The 17,652-nt window shown below is 45.8% G+C and overlaps 1 protein-coding gene across 1 annotated transcript in view; it reads right to left on the bottom strand.

Moving 5' to 3' along the window:
• The window catches only part of GALNT17 (polypeptide N-acetylgalactosaminyltransferase 17), a 440,942-nt gene that overhangs the window by 349,061 nt on the left and 74,229 nt on the right, over window positions 1–17,652 (bottom strand). The gene's annotated exons all lie outside the window — the stretch shown is intronic.

The raw sequence follows: 17,652 nt of genomic DNA, 5'->3' as shown, positions 1-17,652 counted from the left end.
TCTGCAAACCATCACCTCCTCCGACTCCAAAGTCACTTATCACTTTGTTCTTGAAGAGTAATAACATAAAAATCATTTTCCCAGCTATGCTCAGTGTTTCCTAAATGGATGGCTTAAATTTCATCATGTGAGCTACGAATGTAATTTTTAAACCTGTTTGCAGAACCTCATCACATGCTCCAGTTCAGTTCCTGTGTGTCCCCAGTCTGGGGCTTGGGATGAAAACAAAACAAAACAAAATCCTGGGTGTGGTTTGGCTGAGCTGATTCAAGCAGGCACTCTTGGTTCTTTTTGGATTAAAGAGAGTGTGGTTAAGACTTCACTGGGCCTTCATGACCATGCTATTAATACTTTATAGGACCCCTTGTGCAGGGAGAGGGAACTTCTGTCTTAGTTATCTATCATCACATAAAAGATTACTCCAAAATGTAGTGGCTTAAAATAGTATTTATTGGGACGTCTGTACTAGTTATCCATCATCACATAAAAAATTACTCCAAAACGTAGTGGCTTAAAAATAGTCTTTATCAGGACTTCTGTATTAGTTATCTATCATCACATAAAAAAATTACTCCGAAATGTAGTGGCTTAAAATAGTATTTGTGGGGACTTCACTGGTGGTCCAGAGGTTAAGAATCCACCTTGAAATGCAGGGGGTGTGGGTGTTATCACTGGTCAGGGAATGAAGATCCCACATGCCTTGGGGATCTTGGAGCATCTGAACCTGTGTACTGCAACTACGGAGCCCACAAGCTCCAGAGCCCACACGCCACAACTAGAGGGCCGTGCACTGCAATGAAAGATCCGATGACACAGCGGAGATCCTGCAGCCCACCACTAAGACCTGATGCAGCCAAATAAATAAATAAATATCTTTCTAAACTAAATAGTATTTATCACCTCACAGTTTCTAAGGGTCGGAGATCTGGGCACAGCTTAGCTTGGTGTCTCCGGCTCAAGGTTTCTCACTGGGATGCAACTGAACTGTCAGCCAGGGCCACTGTCTCATTTGAAAGCTCAGCATGGGGATGAGTGAGATGAAGGCTCTTCCAGGCTCATGTGCGTATCTGACACCCTCCATCCTTGGCCACATGGGCGTTTCTACGGGGCTGCATCTTGATGTGGCAGCTGGTTCTCCCAGGTGAGAGATCTGAGGGCAACTCCCAGATGGAAGCCACAGTCGCTTTATAATCTAATTTCACAAGGGTCACATGGCATCCCTGCTATACTGTATTTATTAGAAGGAATCAACAGTTCTACCACCCTTGGGAGAGAGGATCATGCATGGATGCTGAGTCACTTCAATCATGTTGGACTCTTTGTTGACTATGGACTACTGCCCACCAGGCTCCTCTGTCCATGGGATTCTCCAGGCAAGAATACTGGAGTGGGCTGCCATGCCCTCCTCCACAAGTGTGTACACCCGGGAGGCTGGGATCCCGGGGGCCACCTCAAAGGCTGCTTATCATGACCTCCTTGTGATGATAATGGCAGAGTTTTACCTGCATATAAAGTGAGGTGTCATTTCATCATTTTACTGGGGTCAAGAGCAAAGACGGAATCTGAGAGATGCCTATGGCTGGGGAATCTGCAGTCCCCCAGCCTTTCGTAATTAACCCATCAGTTTAACAAATACTCAATGTAGCCAGATGCAAAGGCGAAAGGCTTCAGAAGTCACCTCTCTCCCACACCCCACATTCCCTGCCCCCACCCCGGAACCAAATGACCCACCCAATGGAAAGAGGAGGGAAGAAAATCACTGCTTTTGGCTCAGCAGTGGGGGCCCTCATTCTCTCTCTCTCTCCCTACTCTGCCTGCCACAGACAGGGCATGGTCTGCGCTCTACCAATGGAACTAGCTCTGTCCCACAGGGGAAATGACCAGCTCTGGCTGTGTTCCACAGGTAAGTTTCATTCTGGGATGAAATAGCAGAAAACCCACTCTGGCCACAGATTTAAGCCACACCCTTCCAGCCAACTTCTGTCACTAATAAAGTATATGTGTTTTTGTTTTTTTTTTACTCCACTGTCCTGATTTCTATGCTTCTCTCTCAAGTGATTTCAAACTCAGGAGGGGTAGACAGGGGTGCTGACAACCACCTTCCTTAAACCATCCCCCCTCACACCCTGGGATCCAGGCATCTGGTCCATACACCTATTTTACAGGCAAATATTAATAAATCAAGACACCAAAAGGCAGGGACAGAGCATGGATAGATAACACCCCCAGGGTCCCCAACTCTGATTTAGCCATCCACTGTGTATGTATATGGGCTTCCCTGGTGGCTCAGGCGATAAAAGAATCTGCCTGCAATGCAGGAGACCCGGTTCGATTCCTGGGTGGAGAAGATCCCCTGGAGAAAGAAATGGCAACCCACTCCACTAATCTTGCCTGGAGAATCCTATGGACAGAGAAGCCTGGTGGGCTGCAGTCCATGAGGTCACAAAGAGTCAGACAAGACTGAGCGACTAACACTTTCACTTTCTATAGAGCACCTAGTGTGTGCTAGGCTGTGGGCTGGGGCCTGAAAGTGAGAGACCTTCCCATCCTGCTCCAGGAAAACAACTGGATCTCTCAGAGTACCAGTTCTCTCATCTTAAAAATAGGAAGCAAGTAAAACCATGCACACAGAGGTGGTGCAGAGTATACAGTAAACAGTCAGCAGGTGTCCGCTACTCTGCCCACCACGCGGTTCATGAAGGGGGAGCCTCTCTAGGTTGCAGATGGGGACAATGAGACCCTCTTTCAGGGCAGAACAAAGAAGGATTCAATTTGCTTACAATCTGATGACTGCCGCTCCCCTCTCATGACCAACGGCCCCACCTCCCACTCTCTGGCCCCCCATGAAGCACGTGCTTGAACGGTGTCAGGAATTCACAAGATTTCCTGGGAGTTCTGGCGAGCAATGCAAGAAATTCTGCCAGGGCAGGAACAAACCAAGACAAAGAAGGGAGGCAAGTCCCTCAAGGACACTCAGCGAGCATGAAGCAGAGACAAAAATAGAGCGTAGGACGGCTCATTGCCTTCCTAGGACTAGCTTTCTTTTCTTCTCTCCTTCCAAGCATTTAGATGATGATTTTTTTCCCCCCAGCAAAACCATCAGCAAAGCAGCAGGTGCGGTTTTTGTAAACACCCCACAGAAGTGCTGTGAGCGAGGTCAAGGGCAGGTGCCCCCCCACCGAGGGCTGGCCCGGATTCCATTATTCTTGTTAGTGTCACTCTGGTTCAGATCAGTGGCCTGGAGATTTCATCTGGAGATTCAGAAGCACCTGGTGATGGAGGGGACACCAGTTCAGCCAGCCCTCCAGGTGGGACAGGCAGGAGCTCTGGGGCAAAACAATGCAACTGTCTCCTCCTTGGATAAAGAATCACGCAGTCTTACAACCAACAGAGGGTGTGGCCACCCAGGATGCGTGGTTTGCAGAGCATGTGGAAAGCACCCCCAAAACGACACGGGGCTCATCCAGCCAAGAGGCTATGAGAAGTGAGTTCATGTGGCTGAACCCCAAGGATGTGCACCCTGAGAAGATACGGCCTGCTTTCTTGTGTAGAACATTCCAGTTTCCCAAGTTCAGCTCTTGGATCTTGATTTCACACCATTCAAAATCAAAATACCCCAAAAGAAGCAAGCAATGAAGCCCTGTCCACAATGTAAACCTCAGTGCGGATGAGTCTGTAAGCTCCTTTTCTTAGAGAGCAGATTTTTCAAAGCAAAAGAGATGAAAGGATGAGGGTTACTGATAACTCGGGGGAAGTGGGGGTCACTCAAGAGGAAGGAAGGGCTGAAAGGAGAAAAATACACCTTCAAAATCCTTCCCTGTGCTAGGCCCCCGCAAAACACAGGCCAGAGGCTGGACTAAGTGGATCTCATTTAGTGTTAAGATCCACTTCCCACCTCTGAGAGCCTGAAAGGGAGGCATGATGGAAGATTGATAAAAGCCTGATTTTTCAGTAAAAAAGAAGGAAACTATCTGACGATCCTTTGTCTCATTCTTCTGCGTTTTCCGTCTCATCGGCACTAATTCTGTACAGCGGTGATTCTATCAATGGCCCTCTTTCTCCCTCTCCCTTCCCCGCGTGGTACTGGACAAAGATTTCTCATTTCATACATCATTTATTCCAGCGTTAATTCCATCCAAGTCACTTCAGGTTCTTAGCAAATAGAAACAGCAAAATGAAATATTGTTGCAGTATGAAGACTCGAGACACAGAGTAAGGAAGGCTGCTGTGTAGCAAAGTCTCAAAGCCTGGACAGAGGGTCTCCTTCTCAACCAAGGACCGAACCAAGATGAGAAGACTGAGTTTTTGTCATTAAGGGCAAAGTTAAGCCTCCAGTGTCTGCTAACAGGCAGGAGACCCAACAGTCCCTAGGCAGGGGAAGTCAAGGCACAAAAAGCCATTTAATGTCCCCAAACTTGTCCCCAAACTCAGGAAGCAGCATCCTATGCTGCAGCTTGCTTCAAAAGTGGGAACAGAGTCATCTGGTCCAATTCCGTGGTTTATCACTGCAGAAAGCTCCATAAGCAACGGTTAGCTATGGCCATAGAGGAAGATCCATTCCATAACATCTGACCGACGCATGGGAGTTAGAGCTTCATTTCCCTCCCTTCACCCTACCCCACCCTTCACATCCTGATCATCCTCCAAGATTAAGTGTAATGTCAGGACACGCTAATTCAGAAACTGAATGTGCAAAGTCACCCAAGACAGGATGGCTCCCACACGGTAGGCTGGTTCACTGTGTTAAACAGCTAAAGCCATAGTGTGCACGCCAAAGAACCAAGTTCAGCCTGGAATCCCAGAATGAGAGCCCCAAAGACAAGATCACCCTCCAGGAGGCAACATGGATACAACAGCTGTCCTAGACCGGGGGCATCACCCTGATTCATCTGGCTCCCTTGTCTGGATTCCAGACTCACAAAGTAACTTCTATTATTCTTCGCTTTCCATATGGTCAACAGAGAGCTGTTGTGCTGGTCGTGCATGCCTGCATGATAAGTCGCTCCAGTCGTGTCCGACTTTGTGACCCTATGAACAATAACCCATAGCCAGACTCCTCTGTCTGCGGAATTCTCCAGGCAAGAATACCAGAGTGGGTCGCTATGCCCTCCTCCAGGGGATCTTCCCGACCCAGGGATCAAACCCACGTCTCTTAAGTCTCCTGCACAGGCAGGCAGGTTCTTTACCACTAGTGCCACCTGGGAAGCCCTTGTGCTGGTCGTGCCAACATAAACCCTCTAGAGTTGTAGCTCTCTTTGCAGTGTAACCCACTGGAATCCTAGGGTCTACTTCTATTGAATGTGATTTCCAGTTAATGAGTCCTTCACCCGGCCTCCACCTTTGGAGCCTTCCGGACAGAGGACAAGATAGCGGTCCAGGATGGGCCGTCTAGGAAAGGTGCTCCCCAGCTCCAGCTCCGTCCTCTCCCTCCTCTATCTCATCCCAGTTCTGTGAAAACAGGACGCAAGACTACAAAGTGGGGGGTGGTCCTCCATCTGGCACTGCAGTCCACGAAGCCTGGAGCTCAATAACTCACAGACTCCGCACTCAAAAAGGAAGGGATGAGGGGAACTCCCTGGTGGCCTAGCGATCTGGCACACGCACATGGACACATACATCACTATGTGAAATCACCTATGAAATGCCACCCCCAACCTCCCACTCCTTCTGATGTCCCCTCCGCACCTCTGCTGAAACACAAGGGACCCTGGGCCGGTCAGTGGAGGCACAGCACACTATGAAAGGCTGCGCCCTCCATTGACACTGACCACCAAGGCCCCAAGAGAAGCTGTCACCCTTGCCCCAGTGAGAAGGGGGAGGGCAATTAGAGAAAGGGGGACAAGAAGTCAAGTCCAGGGGGAGAAGGCAACAGAGGGCTCGCCTTGGGGGTTTAGTTGATGACCCTCCCACTAAGCGTCCCAGAACTCACTGGTCACCATGGCAATATGAGAATTCTCCAAAGTGGATGCTGACTTAGAGCTGGGGATGCTAAAGACCCTCTTATGTCCCAAGGGAGGGCAGCCATCCAGACCCTACCATCCCATTGTTCTGGAGCGAATGTTCGTGTGCCCTGAAAATTCACATGTTGAATCCGTACCCCCAAAGTGATGATGGTAGGGTGGAGATGAGGCTGGACGTAGGGTCTTCCTCCATCTCTTCCTTTCCACCACGTGAGAACACAGCAAGAAGGTGACCTCTTGACCTTTCTGGCGTGATGACCACAAGCCACAAAGGAGGCTCTCACCAGAACCTGCCCTTGCTGGCATCCTGATCTCAGACTTTCCCACCCCTAAATCAGTGGTTCTCAAATCCAAATGTGGACCAGGATCACCCAGAGGGCTTCTTAACATACAGAGCACTGGTCCCCACCCTAGAATTTCTGATCCAAGAGGCCCAGGAGGGGCCCGAGAATTTCCATGTCTAATGAGTTTCCCAGTGATACTGATCATGCTGTTCTCGGGACACTTTGAGAACCACTGTCCTACGTGGCCTGTCTCTGGACACACCCATCAGGGGTGGGGATCTGGAAAACCAGAAGATTATGGAACCCAAACTACACCCAGGGATGAGCCTGGATTCCATCCCTGCCTCCTTGGCAGGGTTTACTGCTCACAATTCTCTCTTCCTGCAGGTGCCCAGATACTAAAGATCCACAAGCAGTGTTAGGCCAGCCCCCAAATATTCACCATCCCAACCTCCTCTGAAGCTGTGACTTTCCAGGTGACAAAGTTCTGACCAAAGAGAAAAATCTAATGCAGGAAATGGGGAGGAAAGCCTGAGAAAGTTGTTGTTACCCTGATGCTGGTGCCAATTTCCAATCCTCTTTCTTGAACATAGGTGGTATGTCTGGAGCTGCGGCAGCCTCTTTGTGGCCATGAGGGAATCTCTGCTATTCAACTTCTGACTCTATGCAGTAGCAGTCCATTCCCAAATTCTTGATCTTGGGTAAAACAAACTCATTATTTAAGTTGCTGTTAGTTGGCTTTCTGTTTCCTGAGGCTGAGTGTTTTCTTAACTGATATGACCCTATTTTAATTTTAACCAATTATCTCATATTTGGACACTCAGCATCTGTCCAATGCTGACAGATCGGGGGGGTGGGGGGATGCACAGAGCAGAAACAGCAATAATAATACAAGATACAGTCTTGGCTTTCTCTTCTCCAGTTCAAACCCACTCCATTCTTTTGTCTCTTTACTCATTCTTCCATAAGCCTCAGCCACTGGCTCAACACAGTTCTTGGTCTGCACTGGGTAATGCCTAATATCTGCTTTGTAAAGGGTTAAAGTTAGGGAGTCAGGGTGAGCTGGCATTTGACTCAGTCGGAGCCCATAAGAGATGCAGGATGCTGCTCTTGGCTCCGTCCCATTATTTTCTTTCTGGCTGTGGGGTGACTTAAAAAGGAACCAGTCCCACCCTGGGCACTGCCTGTCACAGACACCAAACTTTATGAACAACGTGGGTGGATTCCCACCCCTTCTCACAGCCAGTACCTGTGACCAGAGCCCAGCTATCAGCACACACTTAACATCTGCTGAATTGATACAGAAACCTTTGAAGAGTCAGGGTATCCTGTCCTTCTGTTTGCCTGGACACCAGGGGCTGCTGGGGATAGCCTGGGGACTTCCCTCCACCTCAAGAAGAGAAATGACTCATAAGAGTCCCGAAATTTGTCTTCCACACGTGGATTTCCCTGACTTGACCTTATCATTCAGACACACTGGCTACCAGACAGCAAAGCTCAGAAACAGCACAGCCTGTGGCCGAACCGTGTGGCCAACAGCTGCTTCTCAAATGTGCTCTGGCCACTGAAAGAGCCTAAAAATACTCCAAGAGATGACTCTGGGATCCAGACTGGGTCCATGGTAACCTGATCCCGCCCCAAGGCCACTGAGGTCAGGTTGGCCTGTCAGCCAGGGCAGAAGGAACCTTCCGAGTGGATTCCAAGTCAGTGAACAGCCTTCTGGCTGCAACTCTCAACAAGCAGCAGCTTAAGCCAGAGAGACGTGGAGGCGGCAGTCTTGCCTGAGCTCTGTGATTCTCTCAGACATCCTACCAGGACTGTAAAAAGGCTACCTCGGCTCTGAAAGTCAGGTCCTCAGAGCACCCAGAAAAAAAAAGCAGAAAAGAAAGAGCAAAGGATATCTTCCCTGTGCTGCTCTCTTTGTCAAAGACAGAAACAAATCTTGGATGCCTAACATCAATGTGCCCCTCACCTCCCAGACCAGCAAGATGCAGGGGAATAGACCTTCAGTAGAGGAACTGGCCGTGTGTGCGTGTCCAACTCTTTGCGACCCCATGGACTGTAGCCCACCCAGTTCCTCTGTCCATAGGATTCTCCAGGCAAGAATACCGAAGTGGGTTGCCATGCCCTCCTCCCAGGGGATCTTCCAAACCCAGGGATCAAACCCACCTCTCTCTTATGTCTCCTGCATCGGCAGGTGGGTTCTTTACCACTAGTGCCATCTGGGAAGAGGAACTGGCCAAGTAAGATCAAATCAGGACCTTGCCAGGGATAAAGAAGGACTGTTGCACTTTGACAGATGTCCCCCAAACAGCAGGTCCAAATCCCTGGAACCTATGAAAACAGTCTATTTGGAAAAGGGGTCCCTGCCGATGTGGTCAAGCTAACAATCTTGAGATGGGGAGGTTCTCCTGAATTATCCAGGTGGGCCCTGAAGTCAATCCCAAGTGTCCTTCCATGAAGGAGGTAGGGGGAAATTCACCAGACACACACAGGAGGCGAGAAGATGAGATGAAGACAGAGCAGAGAGAGATGTGGAGATGCTAGCCTTGAAGAATAGAGGCGGACCCAGGCCAAGGAATGCCGGCAGCCAACGGAAACTGCAAGAAGCAAGAGACTGCCCTGGAGCATCTAGAGGTATCAGCGCCCTGTTGACACCTTAATTTCAGTCCAATGACTTTGGACACCAGCCTCCAGAACTACGAGAGAACAAGTGTCTGTTGTTCTAAGCCCCAAGTGTGTGATTATTTGTTACAGCAGCCGCAGGAAACCAATACAAGGGAGGGTGGCTTCTCAGCAGGATACCAGCTGTGTCAGCCCCAGGTTCCTTCGCTGAGATTCTGAACTCTTTCCCCCAACCTGAGTCGGCAACACACACGTGTGTGTGTACACACATGCACATACACACACTGACACCAAGCAAGGCCCTCCTGATGATCTGCCCTGTCATATTCTGAAGGTGGGTCCCTGGAGCAAATACTGAGCTGGGACCACTGTTTCCTCCTTCTCTGGGCTGAAGGATCCCGAACGTTCTCTACTGATTACAACGATAGGGAGCCCTGGGCAAGAGGCATCCAAGAGCCACCATCATAGATGCAAAGGACCTGACCGTGGCACAGCCTAAGGAGACAAGGCCAGTGGAATCTTGCCCTGTGTTTCATTCAGTCCACATGCTGAAACTTAGAATCTCGGACTTATTCAGCCAAACACAGGATGTTACCATTTGAAGTGCTTTTCAGCAAATCATTCATTAAAAATTCATGACTGCAGCTGACCCTCATTAGAATGTATTTCATTAAATTAAAACATCAATCCCAGAAATATATGCTTGCTTAACACGCAGAAATGGCTGGAGGAACCTCATGCTGCACACCATCAAATCACAGTAAATGGTGGGAGCAAATGACATGAAGCCATCAAGCAGAGCGGGTAGGAAGAATAACAGGGGTCTCGTGCCAAAGGAACAGAATCATGGCTTACAAAGAGCCTGAAGCATCCAAACTGTACATCCATACAAAGCAGTAGAGAGGGATGAGGCAGGTATTCAGACAGGATGCCCAAGGGAGGCAGACAGACTGACCTCAAGAGAACCGGGTTCTCCCCTGAACTCTCCCAGGAAACTGCCACTCAACCTCCAGATTCTCCCGACTCAGTGCTTGAAAGATGGAATCTGGGGTGGGGCTCAAAGAATACAGAGATAATGATGATGCCCCAGCTTCTCCCATTCCAATGATGCATCATCGCTCATTAGAACAATGGTTCCCACCCTTTATGGCACCGGTGACTGGTTTCGTGGAAGACAATTTTTCCATGAACTGGGGAAGGGGGTGGTTTCAGGATGACTCAAGAGCATTATATTTATCATGCACTTGAGTTCTACTATCGTTACATCAGCTCCACCTCAGATTAACAGGCATTAGATCCCCAGGGTTGGGGACCACTGCATAAGAAGGCAGCACGGGGTGGTAGAGACGAATGAACACGGCCGACATCACAGTTCTCTTCCAAACAACATCTGAGAGGTGCACAGAGGCTTTCCAGTGACCTTCCATAAGGCGCTTTCAGGTAAATTACCTCTCCTGTTACTGCACGGCTATGAAGCTCAGAAGCCATTTCCTTGCCCCAGTGTAACCAGGACAGGAAATGAAATTTCCCGAGTGAGAATCCAGGTCATTGCTTTTTACGCTCACCTTTGCTCTGCTGCTCCCCAAGGAGGTCTCGCCTCCCCACCCCCAGCTGTTCAAGCCAACTGCCCAGAAGGGCAAGTGTGTGGTAGGAAAATTATCCTACTTAAGACTTGAACAGTTCACTAAAAAGTGTTAGTCGCTCAGTTCTGTCTGACTTTCTGTGACCCCCATGGACTTCAGCCCACCAGCCTCCTCTGTTCACAGAATTCTTCAGACAAGAATACTGGAGTGGGTAGCCAATTCCCTTTTTCAGGGGATCTTCCCAACCCAGAGATTGAACCCGTGTCTCCTGCATTGCAGGCAGATTCTTTACTGTCTGAGCAACAAGGGAAGCCCAACAGTTCATTAAATGATCACTTATTAATCACCTTTTACATACTCAACTCATTGCTCAGAAATGTCAGTTCCCAAAGAAGGACACTTGTGTCATATAACTCATTTTTAATTAATATACTATTAGATTGCAAAGAGTTGGACACAACTGAGTATGCGCACATGCGCGCACACTCTCTCTCTCTCTCTCTCTCTCTCTCTCTCTCTCATAACTATACGGGCTTCCCAGGTGGCTCAGTGGTAAAGAATCCACCTGCCAATGCAGGAGACACAAGAGACATGGGTTAAATCCCTGGGTTGGGAAGATCCCTTGAAGAAGGAAATGGCAACCCATTCCAGTATTCTTGCCTAGAAAATTCCATGGACAGAGGAGCCTGGTGGGCTGTAGTCCTCGGGGTCGCAGAGAGTCAGACACAACTTAGAGACTGAGCACGCACACATATTACTACACAGTAATATTTTTATAAATATTACTACATAGTAGTATTTTTATTAATATACCAGTTTTACTAAGAATACACATAAGTGATATTTATTTGATTCAGAAAAATAAACAAATAATCAAAGGACAAAAATACCCTAGAACAGAATCTCTACCCTCTTATCTACTGCATATAAATTTTTACAAAATGCAATCATACTATACTGTACTTACTGTATGCAACTTTTTTAACCTAACAATGCATCATAAACAACATTTCATGTCAGAAAATATACATCAACATCATCATTAAATGTCTGCATAGCATGCCATTGCATGAATGTGCCATAATTTACTTAACCAATTACCCATTATTGGTCGTTTATGCCATACTCAATTTTCTTGGGTAGTAACAACACTGAAATAACCTTCAGGAACATTCTTTCCCAGTGTACTACACACTTGTCTGCTTATTTCCTTGAGATAATTTCCTAAGATGTAATTGCTTGGTCAAAGGGTCAGCTGTGTCATCCACTGCAACAAGATATTTGGAGAAATTTCTTAAATAACATGCTACAGAACAGCTCCGTGGGTGAACACTAACATGCAGTCCTATTTATAGATTGGACTGAATGCTACCTATCTACAAGACAGCCCAGGGCAGTGAGTTTATAGCCACAAACGTCTCAGATGTCAAAGCAGCAGTTCCCAAGCCATCAATGCCATTACGACGCAGCAGAAACCGCTTACCAACCTGGAAATAGAAAATAAGATGTGACTGCTCCAAACTAGGTGCAGATCAGGGGAGATTATACCTATCTCCACAGCATGCCCTTCTCGTACATTTAAGGTAGTGAAGCACAGTTTCTGTGAGAATGAGATTATGCTAGTTAGGCATGAAGGTGCCAGGAAAAGGAGCAAATTGGCTTCAACAATAAAGGGAATATTTTGGTTCATGAGAATGATGACCAAACAGAACGGAGTTCAGGTGAAGCTTCCTACAGCAGCAATTCAATATGAACTTTTCATATTTATTTTTTAAGGTTTTTAAAAATATTTTTAATTTATTTGACCTCCTTGCGTCCTTGTTTTGGCGCGCAGGGTCTCCTGCTGTGGCACATGAGTTCTCTATTTGTAGCCCAAAGAGTTAGTTGTTTCACAGCACGTGGGATCTTAGTTCCCAGACCAGGGATCGAACCCATGTCTCCTGCATTGAAAGGCGGATTCTGAACTACTGGACCATCAGGGAAGTTCCTAACCTTTTCTATATTGTTAAATAGCTTGACAAAATAAAAAAAGTGGGCAGTTTGGCAACTGTTGAGTTTTAGGCCTTATATTTTAATGTCTGAATTTTGTTATTACATTTGGAAGGTACAGGAAAAAAGGAAGAAAAGTTCATAATTCAATTGTTCAAACAAAACCAGTGTTTTTTATTTGCAGGGTTAAAAAAATGATATATATAGTTTTATAACTAAATTTTCATTTTTCATAATGTCATGTGCAATTTTTATGTCATTTGATTTGATTATAATTTGCATTAGCATATTTAATCATTACACTTATTCCATTAGGTTACATACCACTGGTATACCTGCCATGCCCTTGTTGAGGGACTGATTATTTCTAATTTCTCACCATTATAAATAACACAGATTAATTTTTTTTTTTTAATGTGCTGGTTCTTTCAGTCTCTTTCTCCCTCCTAGGTGGGCTTCACCCTCAGGCTCTACATAGAGATGGCTCCCTGTAGCAGCTCCCAGCTCTTAACTCATGGTGGCAAAATGGCTGCAGCAGTTCCAGATCTGAGAACACATCACCATCTAAGGAAAGAGAGAACATTTCTTCTGGTTGCTTCTACAGAAGAAAGAGAAAGCTTCTTCCAAGAAGCCCTAGAAAAGGTTTTCTTTTGGTTTGGTGTTTCTGGCCAAGATGGAATGTGCCAAGTATCTTAAATCAAGTAGGGTTCTGTGCTGGAGTTAGAAGTATGGTGAGTTTCAAGTGCACCAGGATAAAGATGAGTGAGGAAATTCGTGTTACTATTTTCGAAAGACAGAGACTGGATGTACTCCTTCAAACAGACGTCGACTCAGAGATGATTTATTTAGACAACAGTAAATATAAATTAATTAACCATAACATCATAAGAAACAGAAAATCTTTACAATCAAAAAATTTAAGGAAAACATTTTGTTGAACACATGCTTCTTCTCTGCCTCCTGAAACCTGATCAAAACAGAAGTAAAGAATTTTTTAAGTCTATGGACTATAAAAGATAAGCTTGAAGCATCTTGTGTTGTCAGTAAGGAAGTGTTAAAAAAAAAAAGAGGCACATTGAAAGGATACAAGAAAAAAAGACAACTTGAATGAGCTAGCTATGACCAGTGCTACAACCTGAGCAGAAAGAGAAACAAATGTGGCCTTAAATATAGCCCAAAGAATAAAATATTCATCAAGTCCATACTGATAGAAATAAATCACTGAGATAAGCAAAAAAATGAAGGAGAAGGGATGTTTTCTTGACAGAAGAATTCCAGTTCAGAAGGGTGAAAGTTTGCAGCATTATTTTTAATAGCCAGGACATAAAGCAACCTAAATGCCCATAGGCAGAGGAATGGATAAAGAAGATATGGTACATTATCTTCAATGGAATATTACTCAGTCATAAAAACAGAATGAAATAATGTGATTTGCAGCAATGTGGCTGGACCTAAAATATTACCACACATAGTGAAGTAAGCCACACAGAGCAGGAAAAACATCACGATATTGCTTATATGTGGAATCTTAAAAAAAAAAAGATACAAATGAACTGATTTACGAAACAGAAATAAGAGTTAAAGATACAAGAAACAAACTTAAGGTTACCAGGGAAAGGAGGGGGATAAATGGGAGACTGGGATGGACACATACACACTACTATATATAAAACAGATAACTAATAAGGACCTACTGTACAGCACAGGGAACTCTATACTCTAATGACCTAAATGGGAGAAGAATCTTAAAAAGACTGGATATATGTAGATGTAACTGATTCACTTTGCTGTACACCTGAAACTAACACAACATTGTCAATCAACTCCACTACAATAAAAAAAAAAATTTTTTTAAAGAAGTGTGAAATGAATGAGAGAAAAAGAAAATCTCTCTTAGAATCCACAGTAATCATCAGTGCGGGCAATGTTCACCAATGAGTGCTAAAAACAATGGGAAAGGGACTTCCCTGGTGGTCCAGTGGCTTTCACTCTGAGCGCCCAATGCAGGGGGCCTGGGCTCGATCCCTGGTCAGGGAGCTAGGTCCCACACACCACAACTAAGAGTCTGCATGTTGCAATCAAAGATCCCGCATGCTGCAGGGAAGATCAAAGATCCTTGGGGCCTCAACTAAGAGCAGGCACAGTCAAACAAACATTTTTGAAAATAATAATCGGCAGAAGTTTAAGGAGAAATAGGATACTTGCATTGCATCCAAGTATCCCCCAAATATGTATTAATTAAAAGAAGAAACCTTTGCCCTCCACTGGAATTTTACAGGGGAAACATGGTGGACACCACGTTAGTAAGTGATCAGATGAACATCACTGGTCATGTAGACACCAGGTACCTCCTGATATGAGGCACTGGGAGGGCTCATCACCTCTGTGGTGTCCTTCCCCCAAAGCCCAAACCTCAGTCAAATCATAAGAAAATGCCAGACAAGCCCAAATTAAGAGATATTCTATAAAACACAGAGCTCTTCAAAAGTGAAACACGGGGGAAGTTGACAGAAGAGACTAAGAAACCTGGACAAATACAAAGTAGGATCCTGGATTAGAGCTGGGAAATAAATAACATTACTGAAAAATCTGATAAAACCTGAATCAGGTCTACCATTTAATTATCAGATGTAGTTTAGTATTCAGTTTGGTGCCGTACCAGTGTTACTTTCTTAGTTTGGCTAGTCGTACCAATGTTATATAAGATGTCATCATTAGGGAACTCACTGTACTATTTTTACAACTCTTCAGTAAGTCTAAAATTGCTTCAAAATAGAGAGTTAAAAATGAAGCTTACCCTAGGGCAGCAGCATGGAGAGATGGAAAGAAATAGGTCTCAGATCCCATTTGTCCACTGCATAAGGATGTTGATGCCCCCCACTCCTGGACTACTCACTTCCTCGAACCAATAAATTCCCTTCTTATCCACAGAGGGGAAATCCACGGACTTACAAGGACAAGAAGTAGGACAGACTGAACTAAAGACAGGCAGTACGAACTGAAATTTCAAAGAGAGAGGAGGATCCAGCAGAGTGGAAGACCAACTACCAGCAGAGAAAGATACCAGTTCGTGCCCAGAACTCCAGAAAGAAGGCTCCAGAACGTGAGGACAGAGTATAGGGCTAAGAAGGAAGCATGGCTGCAGTTTTACATCAGGTACAACTATGCCCCTGCCCTCAACCTTCCATCCCTTGTGCCTATTCCATCCAGACAGCTGACTGCATCTTCTCACAAGAGGTTCCAGTGCCAGAGCTTCAGGCAGAGAGGAAGGTGAGGGGTCACATGGAAATCTAGCTCCCTGCCTTGAACTCCATCACGAGCTCCCACATGCACACAGACAGGCCTACAACCCTGCTGAAGGTTGGGTGTGTCTTCTCTAGAAAAACTTAAAGACCCCAGAGGAAAGAGCTACAGATACTGACACGTGACCATCTTCTGGTGTATCAGTCAGCTCAAGCTGTGTAACAAAGCACCACAGAATGGCTGGCTCCAACAATGGTAATTTATTTTCTCACAGTTCTAGAGGCTGGAAGTCTGAAATCAAGATGCCAGCACAGTTGTTGTCTTCTGAAGTCTCTCTCCTAGGGTTTTAGATGGTCATCTTCTCCCTGTACCTTTACATGATCTTCCCTCTGTGGGCCTCTGTGTCCTAAGCTCCTCTCCTTATCTGGACACTGGTCAGATTGGATCAGGACTCATCCTAATGACCTCATTTAACCTTAACTCCCTCTTTCAAAGTCCTATCTCCAAACACAGTCACATTCTGAGGTGTTGGGGGTTAAGATTTCAACAAATGAATTTAGGGAGAGACAAAGTTCAGCCCATTACATCCAAGGAAACAGCAGCCCACCTGCTTGAGTTGCCCACTGGCGGGAACCATTGATTGTTCTGCCCTACAATGAACAAAAAACACTCAAATGTTCTCAGCAACTTCCTCCTCAGCATGAAAGAAGAAAGCATCATCAGGCCTTGAGGAAAATTAATGACAAGAGGGCAGATGCCAAAGGCAACAGATGACAGACACTCGGAACCTGGAGCATGCAGACCTCCTGCAGAGCACGGGAAATCACCCCCATGATGCTTGGAGACGTGAGGGAAAGATACAACACTCACAAAATAGAAACAGGGTGTTCAGAAGAAGTTCACTGAAGAATGGGACAATATTTCAGAATTTAAAAATAGCAAAATTTTTACGTTTTATGAGTTGGGAGACCAAATCTCCCAGGAAATTGGATAAGAAGGCTGAAACTCAAGAAATAAGAAACATCATAGGTTCAGGCAAGGAAGTTTAGCATTTGATTTAGAAGCAGCCCAGAAAACAGAGAACAGAGAAAACAAAGGAGTTAAATATTTAATAAAGGAATACACACTTGAACCAAAGATCCCAAGGGAGCAAATTTAAAAAGAGAGAGAGGGAAAGAACAAGAGTGGCTCGTGGAAACTGGGCACTGAGCCCAGGAAGAGGCAGAAGGAATTCCCAGGAATTCCCAGGAGGCTGTCCACCAGGCACCCCAGGGCACTGGGAAGATCATCTTCAAGGAAAGAACAAAAACACAACAGAAAACGGAACTAATGTGCTTGACCATGTGGAAAAGAGCGTTCAGAGGGGGTTACAATTTTGTTAGAGCGTATGACGTAGTAACCCCAAAGCTCAAACCAAAACATCCAAACAGGGAAAGGGGAAAAGTGAGGCAATTATTAACTGTAGAAGTTGTACAAGATTCAACATGTTGTCAGAGTTTCCTGGGCTACTGGGAAGCAAGCCATATAGAGTCATAAGAAGACAAATGCTCAATACAGATGCAAACAACCACCATAACATGCAGGTACCAGGAGAGAGGGGGCAGAGAGGCAGGTCATGGTGCTACATGCTCACAGCTGTGCAGCAGTTGCCCTGCAAGGAAAGGGAGACAGGGACATGACTCAGCCATTGTAGTAACCCAACTCCTCCCTCCAGACACAGTCCTAAAGGATGAGCTGGAGTTGGCCAGAGAATAACCCACACAAAGTACCTAGAGAGACTGTCCAGCCTGTTTTAGCTGCTCAGTAAATAGTAGCTGCCTCAGATATGCAGATGACACCACCCTTATGGCAGAAAGTGAAGAGGAACTAAAGAACCTCTTGATGAAAGTGAAAGAGGAGAGTGAAAAGTTTGGCTTGAAGCTCAACATTCAGAAAACAAAGATCATGGCATCTGGTCCCATCACTTCA

Source organism: Moschus berezovskii, chromosome 27, assembly GCF_049115385.1.
Source record: "Moschus berezovskii isolate FMDL1 chromosome 27, NW_MosBer_1.0, whole genome shotgun sequence".
NCBI lineage: Eukaryota > Metazoa > Chordata > Mammalia > Artiodactyla > Moschidae > Moschus > Moschus berezovskii.
The sequence above is the reverse complement of the archived record's forward strand: the minus strand, read 5'-3'. Positions and strand labels throughout refer to the sequence as shown.